At 39.0% G+C, this 27,559-nt stretch overlaps 2 long non-coding RNA genes and 1 pseudogene across 5 annotated transcripts in view; 1 reads left to right on the top strand and 2 right to left on the bottom strand.

Annotated features, from left to right (window-relative positions):
* Positions 1 to 265: 265 nt before the first annotated feature.
* Positions 266 to 20,220, bottom strand: LOC112819294 (uncharacterized). Its single transcript, XR_003206814.2, has 5 exons — positions 20,134 to 20,220; positions 11,787 to 11,922; positions 11,079 to 11,145; positions 8,728 to 8,798; positions 266 to 1,168 (listed from the first exon to the last, which is right to left on the bottom strand). It is a non-coding gene; the product is annotated as an uncharacterized lncRNA (long non-coding RNA).
* On the top strand, positions 13,633 to 14,191 carry LOC112814309 (single-stranded DNA-binding protein, mitochondrial pseudogene; annotated as a pseudogene).
* A 208-nt stretch (positions 20,221 to 20,428) lies between the features above and the next one.
* The window catches only part of LOC112819291 (uncharacterized), a 28,792-nt gene continuing 21,661 nt past the window's right edge, over positions 20,429 to 27,559 (bottom strand). For all 4 annotated transcript variants that reach the window (XR_003206811.2, XR_003206809.2, XR_003206810.2 and 1 more), the window contains one exon: positions 20,429 to 20,495. This is a non-coding gene — a long non-coding RNA (uncharacterized lncRNA). The remainder of the gene's footprint in view (positions 20,496 to 27,559) is intronic.

Here is a 27,559-nt window from a genome sequence, read left to right as displayed (position 1 = left end):
AGTTTGCATAGCGTTAGGCTAACACAATAGCCGTGTTAAGACTGGTTGATATGGGGTGCCTGGGAGGCTCAGGTGGTTCAGCATCTGCCTTCGGCTCAGGTCATGATCCCAGGATCCTGGAATCGAGTCCCACATCCCACATCAGGCTCCCTGCTCAGTGGGGAGTCTGCTTCTCCCTCTGCCCATAGCTCCCCCACCTTGGGCTTGTGCTTATGCTCTCTCAAATAAATAAATAAAATCTTAAAAAAAAAAAAAGACCAGTTGGTATGATCATAGATTTTTATAAAGTATCAGAAACATCAAAACCCCCATAAGTCACTGTGTTTGTATAAAAGCTAAATACTTCAAACTCTATATAGTCAAGAAGTCAATTGCAGTGACTTTCAGATAAAGATGGAGATTGAAAACATCATCTAATATTGCTTCTTCCAAAATACCACTGAAACTACACCAAAGAGGCTTATTTTAAGACATAAGACCACAAGTTGAAGATGGCAATGACAGCAACACTTTTGAAGGATGTACATAGGTGGTCAAGTGGAAATTGACTTGCAGGCCTGAAAAGGCTTCACTCTAAGCAGCAGTCCCTGGGAGAGGAGGGTGACCAGGAGAAGATAAAAAGGATTGGTTGTAAGAAGTAGTAGTTAGGTCTCTCAAGTCATTGGCCTTCCTTATACAGCTGAGCAACTTTCAGAGAAACCAAGGAATCTCTGTACTGGGAAACCAAGTCAAGGGCAGGGGAACTGTGCCCAGAACCAGGGGGATTGAGTACGCATATTCAAAGCTGACATCCCCAGCCTCCCCTCCCAGTCTCACTCCCAGAATAATGGCAGACAGGCATTTACCCTCCACACAGGAGACTAGAAGCACATTCTGAACAGCCTAAGAAGAAACATTTAAAGATAGACAATAGAGGCTCTAAGACAAACAGCTGCCCCATTACCTACATCACAGCTTTTTATTTGAACACCCTTAATCATGCTTGCACAATTAAGAATTATCAGGCATCTGGGGCACCCGGGGGATTCAGTTGGTTAAGCATCCAACTCCTGATTACGGCTCAGGTCATGATCTTACGGTGGTGAGATCAAGCCCCACATCAGGCTCCATGCTGGGTGTGGAGCCTGCTTGGGATTCTCTCTCTCCCTCTTCCCCCACCTCTCTCTTCCTTCCAAAAAAAAAAAAAAAAAAAAAAAAAAAGAATTGTCAGACATCTGAGGATATAAGCCCTCACATAAATGTTGGCATAAAATACATAAACAGAAAAAGGCAATTTGAAGGAAACAATGACTAGGCTGGCAAGGAAAAAAAATTTAGTGTCTACAGAAGATAATAGAAGGTTTTCAATTAATAAAATAATAGGAAGCTCCAAAAAATAAAGACACAGAGAACAGCAACAACAAAAAATGTAAACATGGTTGTAGAAATGAAAACTCAATAGACCAGAAGATAAAGTAGAATAAATCTTGCAGAAAGAAAACAAAAAAAAAAATCATGAAAAATTGGAGGGAAAGTATAAGCAAATTAAAAGACCCCAGTCCAAGAGAAGTCCCTCAAAGAGAGACTAGGGAAAACAATTATTTTCTCAATGAAATAATTTAAGATTTCTGAAAATTTCAGGATATGCATTTTCAATGTGAAAGGGCTTACCCAGTGTCCAGCAATGAAAACAGACCCACACCAAGACACATCAGAGATATTTTAGAACATAGGGGTCAATGAGAAGATGCTGTAGGTTTTCAGAAAGGTGAAGGGGAAAAGTTCACATACAAAGTAACAGGAATCCAAATAATTCTGCAGTTCTCAACAGCAACACAGGAAGTTAGAAGAAAATAGAGCAACGCACTCAAAATTCTGAAGGGAAATTAAATCTAACTAATATTAGATATCTAATAACTTCTCAACTAAGTGTGAGGGTGAAGATTTTTCAGTGAAAAACTACCTCCACTTCACACACACACACACACACACACACACCCCTCTTCTAAGAGAGTTTCCAAAGAATATGTGCAACCAAAACAAGGAAGTAAACCAGGAAAAAGGAAGACATGCTTTACAGGATAAAAGATCCAAAACAGGAAAAAATGCAAAGGAATTATCATATACCCAGGATGATGCACCAAGCATGAGGGCAACACATCTGGACTTATACAGGCCCACATGCTTCAGAAGAGATTTAAAAAAAAATAAAATCGATATAATACCCAACACACATTAATGTATCAAGAAGATATTTCAACATCTGGTAGACATGTGTGCATAGAAGTAAGTGTGTACATAGAAAACTAGGCAAATGAGAAAACAAGACAATTCTTAACTGAGAGAAAACTACAAGTTGAGCAGTAAAGAAGAAGTAATCACAGTTTTCTATACGACTCAACACAGAGTAGCCTACAGAGTCATAAAAATGTAACCCTGAACATTGAGTCAATCAAAATTACAATGAATCTCAATCCGCAGGATGAACAGCTGAAAAGTGTTTATGACTGGGTTTGGTAAGAGTAAAAGAGACAAGATATCTAAATCCTCATCTTCATGACAGGAAGTCAATAGGTAATATCTAAAGCTGAAAAAAAAACACGAAGTAATATCACAAGCTTGGTACTTAGAGCTATGCAGGTAATAACAGAAGTAGTGCTTCCCCCAGCCCCCCACCCCGCCCCAATGCTGTGCCTTTTATTCCTGTAACTTATTCATTCCATAACTGGAAGCCAACTCCCCTTCATCAATCTTGCCCAACCTCCCCCTTCCCTTCTGGCAACTATCAGTTTGTCATCTGTATTGTCTAATTCTGCTTTTTGTTTGTTTATTTATTTAGATTCCACTTATGAGTGGAATCATATGGAATTTGCTTTTCTCAGTCTGACTTATTTCACTTAGCAAAATACCCTCTAGGTCCACCCAAACGTCTCATATGGCACAATCTCATACTTTTTGTGACTGTGTAATATCCCATCATATATATATATATATGCCACATTTTCCCTATCCATTTGTCTATTGACCTAAGTGTCCATCAACAAAAGAAGTGTCTTTATTTTTTTTTAAGATTTTATTTATTGATTTGAGAAAGAGAGAGAGCACAAGCCAGGGGAGAGGCAGAGGAAGAGAGAGAGAAGCGGGCTCCCCAAGCAGGGAGCCCCACACGGGGCTCGATCCCAGGACCCCAGGATCATGACCCGAGCCAAAGGCAGATGCCTAAGAAGAAGTATCTTTAAAAGATCAAGGTAGATGCCTCTGGGAAAAGAGATATGGAGAAAAAGGGTTGGAGACTATTTGTCTTTGCACACTTTGTAGAACTAGCTGATTCTTAAAATTATGTGCACATTTCACTTTCATAAAAATAACAAGCTCACAGAATTTCTAAGTTCATGCAAAATAGTACAAAGAGCAGTGGTTTATGGTTAGTACCAGAGACCCAGATCTAAGTACAGGAGGCAGGATATATTATGACTTTCATGGGCCCTAGGCACTTTTGACTTTGTGGGCCCCTCCCACTATAATATCAATATTTCAATTATTTGTTTGGTATAACTTAAAATACTTCAAGGTTTTTTTCTTCTTAGGCAAAATTCAATAAAATTTCATGGGCTCTCTAAAAATATCATTGACCCTAAGCACTGTGCCTACTGAATAAATCCTCCCTGCAGGAAAAAGAAAGGAGGAAAACACAGATTTATGTTTTCTCTATAAGTAACAAAGTTCCCTTTGCTGGGAATCAAAATTTCTAAGTCAGAATGATGCCAAATTAAATGACTTCATAAACAATAAAGCTTTATTTGCTCTGATCCCCCTTTATTTGCTCTGTACCGTTAGTACAAAACCATTTTACACAATGTTTTCTCTTTTTTCTAAACTTATTTCATAACAATAATACCATGTTGGAATACTTGAACCAGCAGTTTAATGTAAACCAGAATTGAAGTTGCTGGATATATTTTCAATTTTCCATAGGGTTATTCTCAACTATATACAATATTAAAAGGCTTTTATGTCTCCAATTCTTTCTCCATTATTATAAAGTGAACCTGATATTTGCCTTTGAGTTACAATCTTCATACATCCATATGAAGATTATATCATACATTGTGATCAGCTTAATCATTCCCATTTCAATTGGTTAGGTTGAGATCAACACTTTGTTCCCAAAGATGCAGGTAAAAACTAAGAGAATTGCTTTAAAAAAATCTTTTCAATAATACCTCGCAGTTGTGCAACTTTATACATTTCTCTGGGTACTTTCTCTTTTCTACTTCGATGTCTTTCTACCATTTCTATTTCAGCATATCCAGAATGGAGCTTCTCTTTAGTATTCTCTCCCTCTCTTGACTTACTCAGTCCATTCAGTTGGTACAATTCTGGTCTCTGTAGCTTAATCCTAGCTCGAACCTAGTATTCTTGCCTCTCCTCCCCGTTCTCAGTATGGATTAGTAAACTCTATTGACTCTTCCTTTGCATTATTTCACCCATTTGCCTTACGCATTCCCTAACCGATTACCCCGTCTCTTCTCTGTACCCAAACTTCTGTCATGGCCTCCTAACTGGACTCACTCATCCAGCTCTTCCTCCTTCAATCCATCCTGCACTTTCCCATCACAGCAACTTGTTAGCATGGTGATCATGATGTTCAAAAATCTTAAAGAGCTCGCATTGCCTATGGGATAAAATTGGTCATTTCTGTTTAGTAGCAAACTACTCTCGGTATTCTCAGACTTCTTAATCCACTTTTTGTCAAAAAGTCCTTTGTAGAGCACCCCCATGCCTTTGGTCACTCTGTTCTTTCTTCTGGAATGTCCTCTCATGGCTTCTCCTTCCCTTTTATTAATGTGGCTCAAGCCCGTCTTCTCTTGGAAGCTTTTCCTAAGTACTCATCCCATAATGATTGCGTCCTTTGGAGTCTTAACATTTTGTTGTCAGTACACTCATTTAAAACATATCATATACTGCTTTTTTATGGTTAGTTATAGCCTCTTTATTTCTGTATCTTGTTGCCTGAACAAATTAAAAGCTCTTTGAGGGTCTAGAGTCTGTCTGATCCTACCATGGTATTGGTCACACAGTATGTGTCCATTTAGTAGTTAACTAATAAGGGAAAAATATTTTTGGTTAAGTTCTTCCATTTCCATGTAGAAAGAGGGCATTGTAAAAATGTGAATGTACTTAATACCACTGAACTGTCCACTTTATACGTTTTATATATATAATATACATAATTTTAATTGTAATAAAATATACATGACATGAAATTTATATATATATTATATATATCGAAGTTCATGTTTTATTTATCTTCAAATTATACCTAAACTTTTAATGTACTATCTACTTAGTTTATCAAATATGGATGATTTGGAAGAAAACACTGGGTTCAACTCTTAGCTCTACCAGAGACCAACTATGTAATGACTTCGGGCAAGTTAACTTTTTTTTTAAAAGATCTATCTATTTATTTATTTATTTATTTATTTATTGAAAGACAGAGCATGAGGGAGGGAGGAGGAGAGAGAGAGAGGGAGAAGCAGACTCCCCGCTCAGCAGGGAGCCCTACGAGGGGCTGGATCCCAGAACCCCGGGATCATGACCTGAGCCCAAGTCAGATGCTTAACTGACTGAGCCACCCAGCGGCCCAAAGTTCTTAACTTTTAATGCCTTCATCGCCTGGTCTGTAAAATGAGTAGATGGATTCACTACATAATCTCCAAAGGCCCAGTTCTATAAGTCTATGACTTTACATCTCTGGAGAGCACACATCATCTCCAGAATTATGGAAGAAAATGGTCTATCTGGCTCTCTTCCCAGATTTGCAAACCAAACCATCTGGAGTGAGCACGACCTATTCCACTCCCCAGCCCTGAGGATTCTAAAAACAGTTTGGGAAACTGATAGCAGCTGTGGATCTGGAGGACTGTGCTTCTGCCCCACCCTGGCTGTGCCTCTTTTTTGGGAATTCCAGCCAGACTTGTACTCAACCTGCATCCTGTCTTAGCGGGGCTTACTGGACCCAGGCTCACCGGGCAGGGATAAACCCCTCCCTTAGGTGTGGTCTCTTAGCAAGCCTCTAGCTCCAGCTCTTCCCATGGCAGAGGGGTAGGAAAAGGAGCTTTTTCTTCCCTCAACTACAACGTTATCAGGGACAGCTTGAGGAAACGGGTCTCATTCATTAGCTTAGCAAGATTTCTGAGCAGTTTATTAGCTTCAAATTTTAAGTGGAGGGACTTTTGTCTGTTTTGCAGTTGCAAAATCCTTTAAAATACATATTTAAAAGATTTCCCCACTCTTTGGGGAAGACTACTGTTTTGATGGTTGTCCTTTGAAATTAATTATGGAAGGGGAGTTATTTCATTTGTTTTTTGTTTTTAAAAGTAATACTAGTAGATTTTGTTCAAATTCGCAAAAATCTCTAGTTCATCTTTTGGCTGAGGTTAATTACAATCACTACAAATCTGTTAATCAAAATGACAATAATATCAACAGTCTTTAAAAGTACTAGCATCTTGTAAAACCCCAAAGGCTTAATTTACACATGCAAAGCTTGGGGCAAAAGACGGGGGGGGGGGTAGATTGTCATCTTAATTGTAGATCACCAGGCCACCCCTGCTTTACCAGGAGTCCTGAACAAAGGGGAAAGCCAAATACTTTAGGCCTGAGATCACCCGATTCTCCACCAATCTTTGTTTAAAAAAGAGAGAGGAGAGAAAAGAGCATTTCTTGCTGTCATTGTCTTAATAAGTATTTAACTATCGAGTGGCTTACAGATTTCTCTAGGGACTTAAGCTTATTTCTATAATGATTAAATAAAATTGAAACTAAGTAGATGAGGAAAGTTGGACCATATCAAAATTACAAGTTGGAAAGATAAGGTCAGCAACAAAATTAAAACAGAAAAACATGAATAAATTTTGGCTTATTTCTTGGCCACAATTCTTGTGAGTAACAATCCTTGTTTAATTATCACAAAATGTTATTTATTACCAGGCCACTCCTACTAGAACCTTCTGTGAGACCTAGTCCCACAAGTGGCTCAATCCAGCTGCACCAGAACCCCACATATTTTGCTTATCTTTCTTCGGCTCATGGTATGGTTTGTTCAATATTAACTTGAGGGGCCATTGCATCAACGGTGCCAAGATTCCCAGGGTTAACTTCTTTAAATTCTAGAAGTCCTCACTGTTCATTTTTCTGTCTTTGTGATTGATTAACTATCTGGGGTTGGTGAGATGAATAGTGGGGTTTCTCTGGCATTGCCCTGGAGTTGACAGAGATTTGGTGGTTATAATCATTTTTCCGGTTATGTTGGAAAAGAGGTTTTTCTGTCAGTGCCTTTGTTTCTAATACCAGTGGTGTGGTTTTGCGATTATACTGCAGTTTCTTCAAAAAATTTCAATACTACGATGATACTTTTTCCCAAGAATTTCATAACCAACTCATTTTTTCAATATTAAAAGTAATACTGATTTTTTTTAATCTAGAAGATTTTCCTAAAAAGGAAACTCAATCCCAGTTTGTTTATCGGTTTCTCTAAAAATTAAGTTTTTCTGTCTTTAACCAACATGTTCAGCCTGCAGGCTGGGCTGGAGGTGGAAAAGGTCACAGAAGAATTCTTCCAAAGGAGAGAGTATAAATGTTTCTACACCCCTTGATGAGTCAGAAACAGAAAACTAGGGGCTGGGTGACAGCTCACACACTAAAGAATTCTAGAAAAGAACGTTTCCCTCAGGCTCAGTGATTTCAGAGCTATATTTCTCTCCTTGAAGTTGGCCTTTGGTAATAGATGTCAAGAGTGGAGGGTGGGAGGAGAGGGGGAAAACAGAGATCAGGGCTACTGTATTCCTTTTTGGCCATTTTGTCCCATTGTAAGATCATGTGTCTTTATATATATATTTTTTGAGGTATGATTGACATACAAAAAAAGCTGTACATATTTAATGTTTACACCTTGGTGAGTTTGAAGATAAGCATACACCCATGAAACTGTCACTGTAGGGCACCTGGGTGGCTCAGTTGGCTAAGCAACTGCCTTTGACTCAGGTCAGGATCTCGGGGTCCATGAATCTAGTCCCGCATCGGGCTCCCCCTGCTCAGCGGGGAGCCTGCTTCTCCCTCTCCCTCTGCCTGCCACTCCCCCTGCTTGTACTCTCTCTCTGCCAAATAAATAAATAAAAACTTAAAAAAAAAGAAACTGTCACTATAAACAATGCAATAAGCATCCCCCATGAAAGTTCCCACCCTCCCTCTTTTAAAAAAAAAAAAAAACTTTAATATAAGATCTACTCTCTTAACCAGTTTTTTAAGTATACAATACAGTGTGTTAATTATATGCACTATGCTGTGCAGTGAATCTCTAGGACCTCGTAGTCTTGGGTAACTGAAAGCGTACGCCCTTTGACTAATATCTTCCCAAGTCCCCCTCCCCATGTATTCTTATTTTTAGTCAGCAAATAAAGTCATTGTTAAGATGAAAGAGTTGAATTCTCTCCTTGTGAGGCTCATGGTAAACATTTCTTGCAACCTCAGAACTCTTAGGTAAAAAATATTCATTTATATTTATTTCATGACCATTTTAAATAATGAGTTTCATATATTCTCATAAAAACAGAAGAGGCTGATATCCTAGAACTCAGAGCACACAATGTGATTTCATTCCCAGTTCTGCTAGTCACCAACTGTGACTTCAGGAAAATATTTAGCCTCTCAGTTTCCCTATCTATAAAATAGTGATAGCAATACTTACTAATGATACTTGCAGGGTGTTATGAAGGATCCAGTGAATACAATGCATAAAGGCATTTAGCATAGTTCTGAAAGAATGGCATTCCATAAATCGTTATTATTCTTTAGATTTTCTTCAACAGTACATGATACATAGTCAGGAAAAGTTTGAATACTTTGTTTTTATTATGAGACTGAGCTAAGGCCTTATAAAAATCTTATTTCATTGTTAAACCTTACAAATAGGTGTGATATATATTTTGCAGATAAAGAAATTGAAGCTTAGTGCTATGGACTGAATGTTTATGTCCTCCCAAAATTCCTATGTTGAAACTCTAACTCCCAATGTGATGGAATTTGAAGGTAGAACCTTCGAACATTTATTAGATTTAAAAGAAGCCATAAAGATGAAGCCCCCATGGTGGAATCAGGGCCATTCTAAGAAGAGCGGGAGACTGGGACTCCCCTCCACCCCCGCAGGGTGAGGGTGCAACGAGGAGATGGCTTTCTGCAAACCACGAAGAGGCCTCTCCCCAGGAATGAAACTGGCTGGCACCTTGATCATGGACTTCCCAGTCTCCAGATCTGTGAAAAATAGATGTTTGTTGTTCAAGTCAGCCAGTCTATGGTATTTTGTTACAGCAGCCTGAGCTGACTAAGACACTTGGCAAGGCTAAGTAAGGTCACCCAAGATCACACAGCTGGTAAGTAGTTGCACCAGAATTTGGTTAAGTGTTTTATGCCAAACCCTGGGCTTTTTCCACAAAAACGCCACTGCCACCCAAAGGAAAAGGGACACTACTTGAGTTTCTCCAAACAGAAAGTTCCCCTGAGCCAGCCTGAATCCAGCCAGGACACTTTGCTGTGTTACCACATGTATGTTACTTGACTTTGCTATGCCTTGCTTTCTTCACCTGTAAACTGGGGATAATAGTAATACTCTACCTCACAGTGTTGTTGAGAGAATTTTATGGAGACATATGAAATGTTTAGAACAGTGGCTGGTGTGTAGTAAATTTTCTATTATTGTTATTATTATTATATCTATAACCTTGGGATCAACCCAGATTCCTCTTTGGGAGATGGGAGGAAGAGCAACAAATACATTCTTTTCGGCATAGATTGTGAGACTTTACCTAGTACAATATTAGGTAAATTCCTAGTTTCCCAAAACCTCCCTTGTGAATTCCTTGTGGAATATTAACTTTGTGGTTTCCCAAAACCATCCCTGAGGGATTTTAGAGCAGAACCATACGGGTCACCAGCAGAATCAGCCACAGAGCTTCTCAAAAACAGACCACAACCCATCCTCCCACCCCTCACCCCACTCCCACCTCCTACCGCCACATCCGACCACTAATCAGAATCTGCAGGGGTGGGCCAGAAATACCCACTTTTAACAAGTATCCCACACAATTCAGCTGCGCAGCCTTCTAACCTAGCCCCTTTTAAAATGAGGAAAAAATGAGACCCAGAGAGGTTGCATGATTTTCCCAAAGCTCAGGGCTCTTTCTACCCAAGGTGTTAACATTCACACAGAGGGGCTGCCTGATCATCCCTGGTCCGTTGCCAGGACAATTTTTCATCCTCGCCAGCCAAAAGAAGTAGAGACTCATGAGAAATGCTGAACTAGTCTCACAGACCTGCACCCCTCCTCCTGCATACCAGGGCTGTTAGGAGGCTGAGGGAGGCAGCCAGACCTGCGTGGCCGGGAGGCCCCAGAGCTCCTGTCCCCTCCTCCGTGAGCTAGGGTGACAGATCATGGAGAAAAGGCAACTCACTTGAGCAGGCTTGCATTCTTGGCCTAGCCTAAATTCTATAGGACTCTACATGTAAACATGTCATTTATCTTCTATTTGGCTTAGCCCTGGTTTGAAAAATAATCCTAGGTTAGCCTTCTCTCTCTTTTGTATTCTTAACCAGATGCAACCCTCTTTTTTTCTGCTGTTTTGGCTGCTGCTGACACTGGAGGTGAGGCTGAACCCACGGATCCTGCAGAAGACCCAAGTTGCTCATTTACTTCCTCCCAGACAAGCTTAACTGTGCGCATAGATCCACCAAATGGTTTTCATAGCAAAAATACGATTGACTTGTAAATGGGGCCTTAAAAATCCACAGAGGCTTTTCTCTGAGAACTCCCAGGTATTTCAAGAAATCTAAGACATAAGGGAAAAAGAAAAATCTCTTCAAGGCTCTCCTGAAACCGATTTGCAGATGCTGTCAAACCACTGCCTCAGCCATTGTTTCAAAACATAGGAACGCAATCTCTTTTTAAGGGCTGTTTCTCTGTATCTCCCAGGCAGGGATAGCTAATAAAATGGGAACAACTGGAGTCGCCAAGAGAAAACCAAAAGAATTGTTATAGATACCTAGTCTTATGCCGTCAGCAGCTAAGCTGGAAATATGCCAATTGCTAAGAAGGATGCTTCTACATTCCTAAAAAAGGAAGGAAAAAAAATACTTACAGGGGCTTGTTTCTAATTCTTGATACAGATACTCCCTATGTGGAATCATTCCTTTGGATTGCCAGGAGCAGGGGGCTGGAGGGCACACCATCATTTTTTTTTTAACCTGGTGGTTTTTCCTCCTGAAGCCCAGAGGAAAAAAGAAATGTTCTCATAGCAAACATCCTGTACTTCGTTTATTGTAACACTCATCAATCTTATAATTGCTTGTTCGATATCTGTCTTCCAATTAGACTATAAATTCCATGAGAGTGACCATGTTTTTCTTATTTGCTACTGTGTGTGTCTCTGGTAGAGAGCCCTGGCACATAGTTTGACGCTCAATAAATATCTTTTGAACAAAATGCTGAATAAATTACACAGAAGCCACAGCCTTCCACAAGGGTGACTGGAACTAGTAAGATTTAAATTGCAGATGAAGCCACTATGTGGAGTTGAAGTTGCTGTATGTGGAGTATATAATGGAATTAATTAGACGAAGAGGGCAAATTTCTAGTTTTGAAGACAAAAGCAGAGAAGAAATCTTTCGACTGCATTGAACCTGGTGTGATTACATTGGTCATCATTAAGAATCAAAGAAAAAAATGCCCAGTTGCACCTAGGTCTGGCTACCTTAAAACATGTTTCATCTCGGGCTGCTTGGGTGGCTCAGCTGATTGAGCAACTGACTCGACCTCAGCTCAGGTCTTGATCTCATGGTCATGAGTTTGGGTTTCCGCATTGGGCTCCATCATGGGCGTAGAGCCTACTTTAAAAAAATAAATAAATAAATAGTATTTAAAATACTATTAAAAAAATAAAATCATTTATTATATAGCACATACTAGTGTTTTATGTTTTAACAAAGAGGGGCTTTAGATTTATTTAAAGGCAATAGTGTAAAAGTAGTCATATTTGCGGTTTAAACTGTATAAATTCTTCCACACAATTAGCATCTTAAAGCCATCTGGGGTAATATAACATCATTGCTGGTTTTGTTGTTGATAAATAAAGCTCTTGAAAAATAAACTTCTGGGGCACCTGGGTGGCTCAGTCGGTTAAGCATCTGCCTTTGGCTCAGATCATGATCCCAGGGTCCTGGGATTAAGCCCCAGTGGCAGGTTCCCGCTCAGTGGGCTTCCTGCTTCTCCCTCTCCCTCTGCCCTTACCCCTGCTTATGCTCTCTCACTCTTTCTCTAAGTAAATAAATAAAATATTTTTTAAAAATAAAAAAACCTTCTAAGTTAAATATATGAAATGTCTGCAATAATGTCATAAATGCTATATGCTTTAAAAAATTAAGAAAACAATATCATCTCATTGATACAACCTCTTTTGATGGGATGAATAGCTATCAGAAGACATCATGATGAAAGCCTAATTGAAAAATGGTTGCAAGTGTATCTCTGTTGAACTTCAATCCTTGGAGGTACTACCTCTTCTGAAGAAAACTGAGACAAATGGACTCAGAATTGTAACAGCAGATCAGAATCAAAATTGGAGAGCTATGAAAATGTAAAGGAGACAAATATACTCATATTGACTTTTTAGTTAAGGAATTTTGAATAGACTACACTTAGGAAAAAATCACTTGTAGTGATGTATATCTAAAAATTTAAATATGATTTGTTTTTAGAAAATCTGTAATTTGGCAGCTTTATTGAGGTATAATGACATACAATAAACAGCATATATGTAAAGTGTACAATTTGATGAGTTTTGACATATATTTGTATTTGTGAAACCATCACCACAATCAAATAAATCCATTAGCTTCAAAAGTTTCCTCATGACCCTTGATAATCCCTCCCTCCCATTCCTTACCCCAAGCAAACTGATATGCTTGCTTACTTTCTTCTTTCTTTCTTTATTTTTAAGTAAGCTCTATGTGGGGCTTGAACTCATGACCCTGAGATTAAGAGTTGCATGCTCTACTGACTTAGCCAGCCAGATGCCCCATCTTCCTTTCTTTTTTTAATGAAAAAATATTTAATTGTGATTTAAAAATAACATAAATTTATTATCTTAAGGATATAACAAGGATTAAAGCAGAGATTAGTGAAATTGAGAATAGAAAAAAATCAACAAAGCTAAGAGTTGCTTTTTGAAAAGATCAAAAAAATTGAGAAACCCTTAGATTCACTAAGCAAAAAGGAGAAAAAAACTCAAATAACTAAAATCAGAAATGAAAGAGGGGGCATTTCTACCAATGCTACGGAAATAAAAAGGATTAGAAGAGACTGCTATGAACAATTACATACCAACAAATTGGATAACTTAAAAGATATGGAAAAATTCCTAGAAGCAGACAACCTACGGAGACTGAATCAATAGAAAAAGAAAGTCTGAACAGACCATAACTCCTAAGAAGATTGCATCAGTAAACAAAAACCTCCCAACAGATTCCCCTGGCTCATAGATGTCTGGGCTAGAGCATCAGGAAAAGACTAAGATTAGATTGTAAGAAAATGCAGAAGCCATGTTTTAAAGACCCGAATTACAGGTATTCGTCAGTTTGCAAGACATGAGTCTCAAATAGCTAGCTGTTTGGTTCTCAAAAGATCTCTAAATTGTGTGCAGTTACTTGGGAAAGTTGGTCAGGGCTCTGTCATGATACAAGTGGAAGGAAAAAAATCCAGCAACAATATTTTCTCTACCAGAAATGAGATGTGGCGATCAGAGAGGAAAGTGGGGTATACCAAATGGGCAATGTCAGTCAAAAGACAACATGGCACAGAATATCAATATTATAGCCAGGCCTCAGAGACTTGGAGTACCAGTAGGTGAAAAGGGGTCTTTAATTGATGTGCAAGGGAAGGTAGGTTCAGGTGAATGCACAGATAAAAATAATTCCAAGTGACAGGCAATGGTCATCATAACAGGTAATACACTTCTGGGTGACCAGACAAAAGAGAAGGCAGAGAATGGATTGATTATTCTTCTTTGGCTATTATTTAGTAGTCTCATTTCCAAATCATGTATAGTCTCTCTAGTTTCTAAGGACAAGGATTAAAATATATATACCTCCTAAAAAAGAAAAGCCCAAGACCAGATAGTGTCACTGGAAAATTCTACCAAATATTTAAGGAAGCATTAACTACAATCCCTCTCAAACTCTTGTAAAGCATTGAAGAGGGAACACATCCAAATTCCTTCTATGAGTATTATGCTGATACCAAAGCCAGATAAACACACTACAAGAAAACTCCAGACCAATATCCCCAAGGAATACTGATGCAAAACTCAACAAAATACTAGCAAACTGAATTCAATAGCACATTAAAAGGATTATACACCACCACAAAGTAGAATTTATTCCTGGATGGTTCAACTTATGGCCAATAAACATGAAAAAAATGCTTAGTATCACTAATCATCAGAGAAATGCAAATCAAAACTACAATGAGATATCACATACTCATTAGGATGGCTACTATAAGAAGAAAGAAAAGAAAAAAAAAGAAAGAAAGAAAGAAAGAAAGAAAGAAAGAAAGAAAGAAAGAAAGAAAGAAAGAAAGAAAGAAAGAAAGAAAAAGAAAGAAAGAGAAAGAAGGGAAGGGAAGGGAAGGGAAAGGGAAAGGAAAGGGAAAAACAAGTGTTGACAGGGATGTGGAAAAGTCGGAGCATTGTCGGTGGGATTTTTAAATGGTGCAACCACCTTGGAAAATAGTATGGCAGTTCCTCATACAATTTTATTTTATTTTATTTTATTTTATTTTATTTTAGGGAGAGAGTGCAAGCAGGGGGAGGGGCAGAGGGAGAAGCCGGCTTCCGCTGAGCAGGGAGCCCGATGTGGGGCTCAATCCCAGGACCCCAGGATCATGACCTGAGCCAAAGGCAGATGCTTAACCAACAGAGCCACCCAGGGGCCCCCCAATACTACTTTAATTGCTCATTTAATTAATTACCTTAAATTAATTACTAATTTAATTAGTCATATTATTTTAATTTAAGTAGAACTGCCATATGATTTAGCAATCCCACTTCTGGATATATATCCCAAAGAAATAAAAGCATGGTCTAGGAGATGTCTGTACCTCCATGTTCATAGTGGTACTATTCACAATAACTAGAGGTGGAAGAAACACAAATGTCATTGGCAGATGAATGGATAAACAAAATGGGGTCTATACATACAAAGGAATACTATACCACCTTAAAAAGGAAACAAATCTTATCACATGTTATAACATGGATGAATCTTGAGGACATCACGTTAACTAAAATTATCCAGTCACAAAAGGACAAATACTGTATGATTTCACTTATATGAGGTATCTAAAGTAGTCAGATTCAAAGAGACGGAAAGTAGAATGCTGGTTGGCAGGGGCAAGGTGAAGGGGGTGGGGGGTTGTTCAATCGGTATAGCGTTTCAGTTCTGCAAAATGAAAAAAGTTTCTGGGGATGTTTCACGGCAACATTATGTACAATATTTCACAACAGAGCAAATATACTTAACACTACTGAACTGTACGCTTAAAAAAAAAATAGTGATGGTGGGATGCCTGGGTGGCTCAGATGGTTAAGCGTCTGCCTTTGGCTCAGATCATGATCCCAGCGTCCTGGGATCCAGCCCCACATCGGGCTCCTGGCTCAGCGGGAAGCCTGCTTCTCCCTCTGCCTCTTCCCCTGCTCATGCTCTCTCTCTATATATATATATATATCTGTGTCTCAAAAATAGTGATGGTAAATTCTATGATTTTTTACTACAGTAAAACAAATTCTATAAATACATAAATAAAACTGACCATACCAAGCACTGACGAGAATGTGTAGGGACTGGAATTCTCATACATGGCTAGTGGGAATATCAAATGGTACAACTCCTTTGGCAAGTTTCTTAAACTCCTTTGGCAGACTTATATAAGAATGTTCATAGTAGGGGTGCCTGGGTGGCTCAGTCATTAAGCGTCTGCCTTCGGCTCGGGTCATGGTCCCGGGGTCCTGTGATCGAGCCCCGCATCGGGCTCCCTGCTCGGCGGGAGGCCTGCTTCTCCCTCTCCCACTCCACCTGCTTGTGTTCCCTCTCTTGCTGTGTCTCTCTCTGTCAAATAAATAAATAAAATCTTTAAAAAAAAAGAATGTTCATAGTAGCTTTTATTTGTAATAGTTAAAAGCTAGTAACAATCCAAATATGTATTAACAGTGAATAATCAAATTGTGTATATCCATACAATGAAATACTACTTATAAAATAGGTATACATTTTAGATATCATTTGAGTTTTTATTACGTATCAAGCACTGTGTCTAATGCTTTAAACATGTAATCACAACTTTATGAGGTAGGAATCATTGGCCTTATTTTCCAGATGATGAAATGGAGTCTTGGAAAAGTTTATAACACAGGGTTACATAGCCAAGCTATACCAAAGCCAGAGCTTAAACTTAGGTCTAGAGAACTATCAAAGATGGAATGCTTAGTCACCACACTGAATTTGTTAAATTCAACAGGAGTAACACACTGATTAGCTGACAGTAAACATCTCAATTGAAGAATTCTTTAGGAAAAAAAAAAAGCTGTCTGGCTGCTCACCAGTGGTGTTAATGGACATATTGTACAATGTACAAATGTGGGCTTTCAATGTAAACAGCCTATGTGTGAATTCCCATGGCTACCATTTCCTAGTTGTGTGAGCTATTTCATCTCTCTGTTCCCTTAGCTTTAGGGTGGAGATAATAGAGCCAACCTCATTCCCTGCTTGTACTTAAAACAGTTCCTGGCATATAGAAACACTACCCATCTTTATTTAACTTCTACAGTGTAAGTGTGAATGCTTCCTATCTCTATTAAGAGGGATAAGATACTTTAAAAAAAAACAAAAAAACACTTCATTCAACTTAACGTATTAAAAGTGATTCTGTGTAATGCCCTGGGCTAGGCACCGATGGGGAGCAAAGCTGAGTCAGAGGAGAGAGTCCCTGTCCTCAGGAATTCTGCAGTCCCTTAAGCAAAATGCTACACTTGGCCTCTTCAATATTCTCCACATTTACATGCCCCTGCAATTTGTGCTTGGTTGAACTTTACATTTAATTCTTTGACTTTGCAACATTCTCACCTATTTTGCATTATGATGTACTATGTAGAGATCATTTCCCATGTAGGGCTTCCTAAATTACCAGCCCAACTTCTTTCTTGATGGGAATAGTTCTTGATATTAATATTTCATTTCCTTTTACCGCTGAAACTTAGTGAAACTCACTAAGCTAAAGCCATTTTGAAATAAAATTTAAGCATTTTAAGCACCATCAACCATAACTTGTAGGTATTGTAATGTTATATAGAGAAATTGACTCAGCCCTTTCGTGAGAGGCAGAAGGAATCACAGGTAAGAGTAGCTTCAAGTAGACCAAGCTTTTGGTACTAAGTAGATGACCTTTTTGCTTATGTGAAAAGCTAATACTGATGTCAGATTGACAGAATCTTTCGAAGACCAAAGCTAAAACCAGGTTCCATGTGAGTGCAATAAAACTTGTCTAAATTGATCATGTGACCCCTCTGTAATGTTGGTTTTAAGAAAGGACAACTATAACAACCATGTCAGGGTGTCTGGCTAAGGGATCAGCGTTGTGATGGAGGCTACGTGGTAGAATTGCATTGTGGGTTGAACCGTGTCCCCTAAAAGTTCATATATTGAAGTCTTAAGTCCCCTACCTAAAAATCTGACCTTATTTGAAACTGGGATTGTTGCACATGTAATTAGTTAAGTTAAATCAAGGTCAGTAGGATGGGCCCCTAATTCCATATGACTGGTATCCTAATAACAAGGGGAAATTCGGGCACAGAGATTCACACATGGGGAGAACACCATGTGCACATTAGTTGGAGTTATGCTTCCATAAGCCAAGGAACTACTGTAAGCTAGGAGAAAGACCTGGATCAAATACTTCCCAGGCACCCTCAGAGGCAGTATGTTCCTATTGACCTCTTCATCTCAGACTTCTACCCTCCAGAGCTGTGAGACAATAAATTTCCGTTGTTCAAGCCATTCAGTATGTGGTACTCTGTTACAGCAGCCTAGCAAACTAATATAATTTGGGAGAGGAATTCTGTTCTCTTCTTTTTTCTCTTTGTGTTTCACAAATGTTACAGCTCTTCTGCAACTTGATTTTTTTGTTTGTTTAATTGAAGGATATAAAGACAAAGTAGTCACTTCTGTGTTGCTTAAGATTTGCTACAGGAGATAGGACAGATCAACTGGGAGGGCATATTTGAATCTCAGCTCTGTCACTCATTTGTTGTGAGACTTTGGGCAAGTTACCTAGACTCTCCGAAGTTACAGTTTCTTTATTTATGACATGGAGATAATAAGATCAGCTCCCAATGTTGTTGAATAATTTAGATAATGTATGTAAATTAATAGTGTGCTTTCACAAAATGCAGCCATTATTATTACAAAACAACTACAATTTAAGGCAGAAAAATCAAGGCAAGATCAGAGGTATAGCAGGTGCTTCAGGAGCTCAGAGGGGTGAGATCTCACATATGGCTGGGGAACCTGGATGAAGGTGGTGGCATTTACGTTGGTTTTTAATTGGTAGATGGGATTGGTGAGAAGGCATTCGTGGTGAAAGAAACAGCATGAACACAGGCAATGTGTTCCCAAAACACAGGCACATTCAGCAAGTAGTATGGCTTAGATTGGAGGGTCGGATATGAATTTTAGATTAACTATCTTCCTTAGAGAACACCCTTCACAACCTTGGCTTAAATTGTTTCCTACCTCGGCTTTACCCCTTTGCATCATATCACCATATTTATTTCCTTTTTAGCTTGTGTCACAAACTGTAATTCTCCTGTTTACTTATCTGTTTACTTATCTATTGTCTGTAAAGGCAGAGTCTCTCTGTCTTATTCAGATCTATATCCCAAGGAGATGCTCAGCAAATATATGTGGGAAGAAAGGAGGGAGGGGAGAGAAAGAAACAGATTGAAAGGGTGAGAGGAAAATGAATGAACGGAGCAGCAGAAGAGTCCTACTATATCAGGTGAAGAGGTAGTCTGGAACCAGAGCATGAAGGGGCTCTTGAAAGGGCAGGCTAAAGATCCCAATGCAGACCTCTGGATCAATCAGTCTATCATCTATCTATCTTTTAAGTTATATATATGGATATAGATATATATCTATATAGATATAGATATATTTTTAAGCCCCAATGCAGGACTTGAACTCACGACCCTGAGATTAAGACCATGAGATCAAGACCCCAGCTGAGATCAAGAATTGGACACTTAACCTGAGCCACACAGGCGCCCTGCTAAATCAATATTAAGAGAAAGATTCAGTGTTCAGTATATCTAACAGCCACCTCTGGTGGCAAATTTGGGAAATAGTTCAGACCAAGCGTTCTTAAAATATGGTGCCTACACCAGCCGCAGCAGCAGCATCCAGGACTTTGTCAGAAAGGCAACGGCTTGGTCCCCACTACAGACCTACTGATTCAGAATCTGTCTTTTAACAAGGTCCCAGGATAATTGAAAAGCACTTAGAATTAAAATCCTGCCTCTTACTGTAACATTTAGTCTTTTTTTTTTTTTTAAGATTTTATTTATTTATTTATTTGAGGGAGAGACAGAAACAGCGAGAGAGCACAGCAGGGAGGAGAGGGAGAAGCAGGCTCCCCACCGAGCAGGGAGCCGGAAGAGGGACTCAGTCACAGGACCCTGAGATCAGGACCTGAGCAGAAGGCAGATGCTTAAATGACTGAGCCACCCAGGTGCCCCGCTATTACATTTAGTCTTAATGTGTTTGGGCTGCTATAACAAAAATACCATAGCCGGGGTGACTTAAACCACATGCACTTATTTCTTGCAGTTTTGGAGTCTGGAAAGGCCAAGATCAAGGTGCCGGCAGATTCGCTATCTGGTTCACAGACAGTTGTCTTCTCTCTGTGTCTTCACGTAGCAGAAGGGTAAGGGGAGCCCTCTGGACCTTTTTTTTTTTCAGTAAGGGTATGAGTCCCATTCATGACCTACTTACCTCCCCAAACCTCTACTTCCAAATACCATCACATCTGGGCTTGAAGTTGAAACTTTGTCAGGTATTTCGGCTGTAAGTATCCTTTTTTTTTTTTTTTTAATTTTTTTTTTCGATTTTATTTATTTGAGAGAGAGAGACAGAGATAGTGAGAGAGCACAAGTGGGGAGGAGAGGAAGAAGCAGGCTCCCCAAAGAGCAGGGAGCCCGATGCGGGACTCGATCCCAGGACCCCAGGATCATGACCTGAGCCGAAGGCAGACGCCCAACCGACTGAGCCACCCAGGCGCCCTGTAAGTATCCTTGTTGTAAACATCTGCTGCAAGCATGTTCACTGCACAACTAATTGGCCATACAGCAATTTTGCTGTAAATGATTAAAAAAAAACTTGTTGATAGTTTGGTTTCATTTTTCCATTAATGCAGAGATCCATTTTTATATTGTAGATATATATTATATAAACCTTAGCCTTCATAATGGTCTATACAGTGGCAGAGAGTTTTAATCCCCATTCCCCATGGAATTTTGGAACATCTATAAATGGAGATGGAACAATATGCCAAAAACAAACAACAATGTGAAAGGCTTTCACAACTCAATACAAAGCACATCTACAAACATGCATCCTATTATTTAGAAACTGATACCTCTCTTAATGAAGGAAGAAATTTTAGTGAAAAAAGATAAAGCATGATGCTAAACAGGGAGACGTGTCAACAAGCAAAAAAAATGTATAATGCTACGAATGAAAGATTTTGTTTTTGGTTTTGGGGTTTTTTTTTAATTAAAGATTTTGAAGACAAATACTTAGGTACAATTCACAAAATAAAACCAGCTATCTGGGCAATATTGCCATGAACCTATGCTATATATTTTGGATACATTCCAATGTTTTGCATTCTGCAATACAGTCTTTTAAATTTTGTCATTCATTTTTCATGTTTTGTTACGTCCTTTTTAATGAATAGCCCTCTTTTATTGTTCGTGATTTTGTCTTTTATGGCAAAATTACCTGACAACCAATTAGTTATGTAGCAAAAACATTTGTGGCAAAGATGCTTACAGCAAAACTACCCAGAACCAGTCTCAACACATGAATTTTGGGTGACACCAACACTCAGTCTATAGTATATTCTCTGATGTCCACACACTGCTTTGCTTCTTCCAGGTCTGAGTAAAGAGTTGGGCTAAATGTACTTTGAAGTGATGGGAGTCTTAGAACAGAAATCAGAAATATAAATATTCCCACTCTATTTGGTGCCTATAGATAGTCTCAGCCTCAACCATGGGAGTTCCTTAAAATTGCAACACACAAGTAGCCTGTTAAACAGCAGTTATTCTGGGACATTCCAGTCTGAAGCCAAAAATGATCTCCCACCCGGACTCAAAGAACTCAAAAGCAAACCACCAGTGACAGTAAATCCCCACAATTAGGAAAAAAGACAATGCAGGGAAAAACAGAAATAAACTCAGAGAAATAATCTGTCCATTTAGAAAAATCTTAAAGTCTGTTTTAAGGAAATACTAAAAGAGTAGGGAACAGACCAAAATCCTTTAATGAACCATGGAATCTTAAACTGGTATCAGATGTTCTCCAGCCACAGAGCCTGGCAAGCCATAACAACATTTCAAATTCTTCCAAATAAGGTAGCCCCAGCCAAAAGCTATGCTCTTAAAGATGATTTCCTCTTACCTGATTGTCTATTTGGTGTAGAATGAACTGATTGTTGTCAGCACTAAAGTGCATTTATACACGTAAGACTAGAAGGATTGTGGAGGTTTCTTTAAACACACACACACACACACACACACCCCACATTTTTACTGAGTCAGACTTTCCAATGTACCAGTTGGAGAAAAGGGTAGTATAAATCCAAGAAGAGATGTTGGCTGTGGTTTCATTTAGTGGTCAGGGAGCTAGGGGGATATGTTTTCCCACTGAAACACAGAACTTGATTTCAGTGTTGCTCCTCTGTTGTATGCACAAAGGGAGATGCCAAATATCCGACGAGAGAATTTTCCAGAAGGTGTAGAGATGATCTTTACCCAGCCTATCAGCTCTCAGACATACATATAAAAAGTAACTACTTCAAGCTGAATTTTTGGATTCCAGAAATTTAAAGAGTAAAGAGTATAGAATTACAGACTCCTGGCAAGAACTCTATTTTTTAAGATTATTTATTTATTTATTTGACAGAGAGAGACACAGCGAGAGAGGGAACACAAGCAGGTGGAGTGGGAGAGGGAGAAGCAGGCTTCCCATGGAGCAGGGAGCCCAATGCGGGGCTCGATCACAGGACCCTGGGATCATGACCTGACCCAAAGGCAGACTCTTAATGAGTCTGAGCCAGCCAGGCGTCCTGGCAAGAACTCTTAATAGAATGCTAACTACAAGAGTTACTGGTGTGTCCACCTAAAGGAGCTAGAGTAAAAACAGCAAATAAAGCCTAAACTCAGCAGGAGAAGATAAATAATAAAGATCAGAGCAGAAATCAATGAAATAGAAACCAAAAGAACAGTAGAACAGATCAACGAAACTAGGAGCTGGTTCTTTGAAAGAATTAACAAGATTGATAAACCCCTGGCCAGACTTATCAAAAAGAAAAGAGAAATGACCCAAATCAACAAAATCATGAATGAAAGAGGAGCAATCACAACCAACACCAAAGAAATACAAACAATTATAAGAACATATGATGAGCAACTATATGCCAGCAAATTAGATAACCTGGAAGAAATGGATGCATTCCTAGAGATGTATCAACTACCAAAACTGAACCAGGAAGAAATAGAAAACCTGAACAGACCTATAACCACTAAGGAAATTGAAGCAGTCACCAAAATCTCCCCCCCCACCTCAAAAAAAGCCCAGAGCCAGATCGCTTCCCAGGGGAATTCTATCAGGCATTTAAAGAAGAATTAATACCTATTCTTCTGAAACTGTTCCAAAAAATAGAAATGGAAGGAAAACTTCCAAACTCTTTTTATGAGGCCACCATTACCTTGATTCCAAAACCAGACAAAGATCCCATCAAAAAGGAGAATTACAGACCAATATCCTCGATGAACATGGGTGCAAAAATTCTCACCAAAATACTAGTCAATAGGATCCAACAGTACATTAAAAGGATTATTCACCATGACCAAGTGGGATTTATCCCTGGGCTGCAAGGTTGGTACATCTGCAAATCAATCAATGTGAAACAATACATTAACAAAAGAAAGAACAAGAATCATATGATCCTCTCAATAGATACAGAAAAAGCATTTGACAAAGTACAGCATCCTTTCTTGATCAAAACTCTTCAGAGTATAGGGATAGAGGGTACATACCTCAATATCATAAAAGCCATCTATGAAAAACCTACAGTGAATATCATTCTCAATGGGGAAAAACTGAGAGCTTTCCCCCTAAGGTCAGGAACGCGGCAGGGATGTCCACTATCACCACTGCTATTCAACATAGTATTAGAAGTCCTAGCCACAGCAATCAGACAACAAAAAGAAATAAAAGGCATCCAAATCAGCAAAGAGGAAGTCAAACTCTCACTCTTTGCAGATGATATGATACTTTATGTGGAAAACCCAAAAGACTCCACCCCAAAACTGCTAGAATTCATACAGGAATTCAGTAAAGTGGTAGGTTATAAAATCAATACACAGAAATCAGTGGCATTCTGATACACCAACAAGACAGAAGAAAGAGAAATCAAGGAGTCGATCCCATTTACAATTGCACCCAAAACCATAAGATACCTAGGAATAAATCTAACCAAAGAGGCAAAGGATCTGTACGCAGAAAACTCTAGAATACTCATGAAAGAAATTGAGGAAGACACAAAGAAATGGAAAAACGTCCATGCTCATGGATTGGAAGAACAAATATTTTGAAGATGTCAATGTTACCTAGAGCAATCTACACATTCAATGCAATCTCCATCAAAGTACCATCCACTTTTTTCAAAGAAATGGAACAAATAATCCTAAAATTTGTATGGAACCAGAAAAGACCCCGAATAGCCAGAGAAATGTTGAAAAAGAAAAGCAAAGCTGGCGGCATCACAATTCCGGACTTCAAGCTCTATTACAAAGCTGTCATCATCAAGACAGTATGGTACTGGCACAAAAACAGACACATAGATCAATGGAACAGAATAGAGAGCCCAGAAATGGACCCTCAACTCTATGGTCAACCAATCTTTGACAAAGCAGGAAAGAATATCCAATGGAAAAAAGATAGTCTCTTCAACAAATGATGTTGGGAAAATTGGACAGCCACATGCAGAAGAATGAAACTGGACCATTTCCTTACACCACACACAAAAATAGACTCCAAATGGTTGAAAGACCTCATTGTGAGATAGGAGTCCATCAAAATCCTAAAGGAGAACACAGGCAGCAACCTCTTCGACCTCAGCCACAGCAACTTCTTCCTAGAAACATCGCCAAAGGCAAGGGAAGCAAGGGCAAAGATGAACTATTGGGACTTCATCAAGATAAAAAGCTTTTGCACAGCAAAAGAAACGGTCAACAAAACCAAAAGACAACCGACAGAATGGGAGAAGATATTTGCAAATGACATATCAGATAAAGGTCTAGTATCCAAAATCTATAAAGAACTTATCAAACTCAACACCCAAAGAACAAATATTCCAATCAAGAAATGGGCAGAAGACATGAACAGATATTTTTCCAAAGAAGACATCCAAATGGCCAACAGACATAAGAAAAAGTGCTCAACATTGCTCAGCATCAGGGAAATCCAAATCAAAACCTCAATGAGATACCACCTCACACCAGTTAGAATGGCTAAAATTAACAAGTCAGGAAATGACAGATGTTGAGGAGGATGCAGAGAAAGGGGAACCCTCCTACACTGTTGGTGGGAATGCAAGCTGGTGCAGCCACTCTGGAAAACAGTATGGACGTTCCTCAAAAAGTTGAAAATAGAGCTACCCTGTGATCCAGCAATTGCACTACTGGATATTTACCCCAAAGATACAAATGCAGTGATCCGAAGGGGGTACGTGCACCCCAATGTTTATAGCAGCAATGTCCACAATAGCCAAACTGTGGAAGGAGCCAAGATGTCCATTGACAGATGAATGGATAAAGAAGAGGTGGTATATATATACAATGGAATATTATGCAGCCATCAAAAGAAATGAGATCTTGCCATTTGCAACGATGTGGATGGAACTGGAGGGTGTTATGCTGGGCGAAATAAGTCAATCAGAGAAAGACATGTATCATATGACCTCACTGATATGAGGAATTCTTAATCTCAGGAAACAAACTGAGGGTTGCTGGAGTGGGGGTTGGGAGGGATGGGGTGGCTGGGTGATAGACATTGGGGAGGGTATGTGCTATGGTGAGTGCTGTGAATTGTGCAAGACTGTTGAATCACAGATCTGTATCTCTGAAACAAATAATGCAATATATGTTAAGAAAAAAAAGAAGAAGAATGAAGGGGGGGAATACGGAGCGGGAGACGAACCATGAGAGACGATGGACTCTGAAAAACAAACTGAGGAGGGTTCTAGAGGGGAGGGGGTGGGGGGATGGGTTAGCCTGGTGATGGGTATTTAAGAGGGCACGCTCTGCATGGAGCACTGGGTGTTATCCACAAACAATGAATCATGGAACACTACATCAAAAACTAATGATATAATGTATGGTGATTAACATAACAATAAAAATTAAAACAAAAAAGAGTGACTTGTGTGTCAATATATTCATCTCCTCCACCCCAACGGTGGGGGTGGCATGCTGCCTGGGCCAGAGTCAGCTCCCCTGGGCTAGTCGTCTCAGGTGGTGAGCAGCTGACTTAGTTTACCCCAGTGTGCCACATAATATTGTTCTCTGTGTGTGACAAGTTGTGAAAAGACTGGGAAGCTCTTGTGTGAATTACACCCAGGCTGGAGGCTTTCCAAATGTATGAATAGATAGATGATTTTAGGTGGCACACAGGCATGCCATTAAAAACACTGAATTGCTTAGTGAGAAAAAACTTTCCTATTCAATTCTTGTTTAATCCTTCTGACTAGAGAAAGATAAATGATCAGTTTGGTGTTATCATATCTTGAACTATTAATTTTCCTTTTCACAAAGAGAGCCCAGATCACAGACACAGAGCTTTGGCCAGGCAAATTCTAGTTAGGATTTAATAACACTGTTTTGTTTTATTACATTTATTTTTGGCCACTGATTCTTTTTTTTTTTAATTTATTGAAGTGAATTCAAGTTTCATTCTAAAATAAACTTACTTAGACAAGAATAAGGAGTTGATGTAAGGAAATTCCTGAACAAAAGATGGTACAAGTTGTACCTTTCTCATATGGCAAAAATTATAAAGATGATACTCAAATGACTAAGTTCTAAAAAAACACCATCCATTGGGTTACTTGAATTCACTCTACAAGATCTCTGGTAAATCATTTAAAACCCTTCTGGACATAGCAAACATTGTCAGTGTAATTCATTCCATTTATAGACACATTAAGTTGTTAAAATTTTAACAGTTTGAGTTGAAATATGTTTCCCAGGACCTTCTTATCAATAATTCTAATTAAATATTTGGAGATATTTCTCTTTCTTTAGTTTCCTCCCCCATACCGTTAACATCCTTCCTCTCCCGCGACACATACACACCAGACCTTCTTTCTTCAAGTCAAACTCTTCCCTTTCTTCCCCTTTGACACAGTTCTGGTCACACTCACCTCCCCTGGCAATTCTTCTCTGGGTTTATTCTAAATTATCAGTGTCTCTCTTAAACTGAATCAGTAAAAAGTATTTTGGTTGCATGTAGCAAAAAACAAAAACAAAACCCAGTTAGCTTTGGCAAAAAGGAAACCTTATTGGCTCACATAATTAAAAAACTCCAGAGTAAGTTTCATTCAAGGCATGGTTTGGAACAGGGGCTCACAGAACATGGCCAGAATCAGGATTCACTCTCTCTCTCATTTCCCAGCTCCATTTCTCTAAGAAAGATATCCAGGGAGGCTTTTCCCTCAGAAGAGCAACATGGTTAAAAAAAAAAATACAGCCTTACCTTTCTGCAATCTCAAGTCTAGTAGGCCGAATGGGAATCTTTCAGAAATCCAGAAAAAGTTTCGTTGTATGTTAGTAGCTCTGAATGTGTCACATGCTTTCTTCTGAACTCACCACTGTTACCAAAAGAGTGCAATATGCTGCTCAGTAGGATTAAGAAATAAAGACTTGACTGGAAGTGCATGGCCTTAGGTGAGGAAAAAGTTGATGTCTCAGAGGGGAAACAAATTGTATTTACTGGAAAAACTCATATTGTGTGTCCAGATATGAACTCAGTTCCCTGGATAAAGTAAAACTAGTGAATACAGTTGGACAATTGCCTCCTTTATTATAAGCTTCATGTGTCAATATAGGAGTGAGTGAGAGAGTGTTCTCCATTC

Source organism: Callorhinus ursinus, unplaced genomic scaffold, assembly GCF_003265705.2.
Source record: "Callorhinus ursinus isolate GAN/ISIS: 27379988/994484 unplaced genomic scaffold, GSC_fseal_2.0 scaffold6, whole genome shotgun sequence".
Taxonomy (NCBI): domain Eukaryota; kingdom Metazoa; phylum Chordata; class Mammalia; order Carnivora; family Otariidae; genus Callorhinus; species Callorhinus ursinus.
Note: the sequence above shows the minus strand (reverse complement) of the source record. Positions and strands in the feature narration are given on the sequence as shown.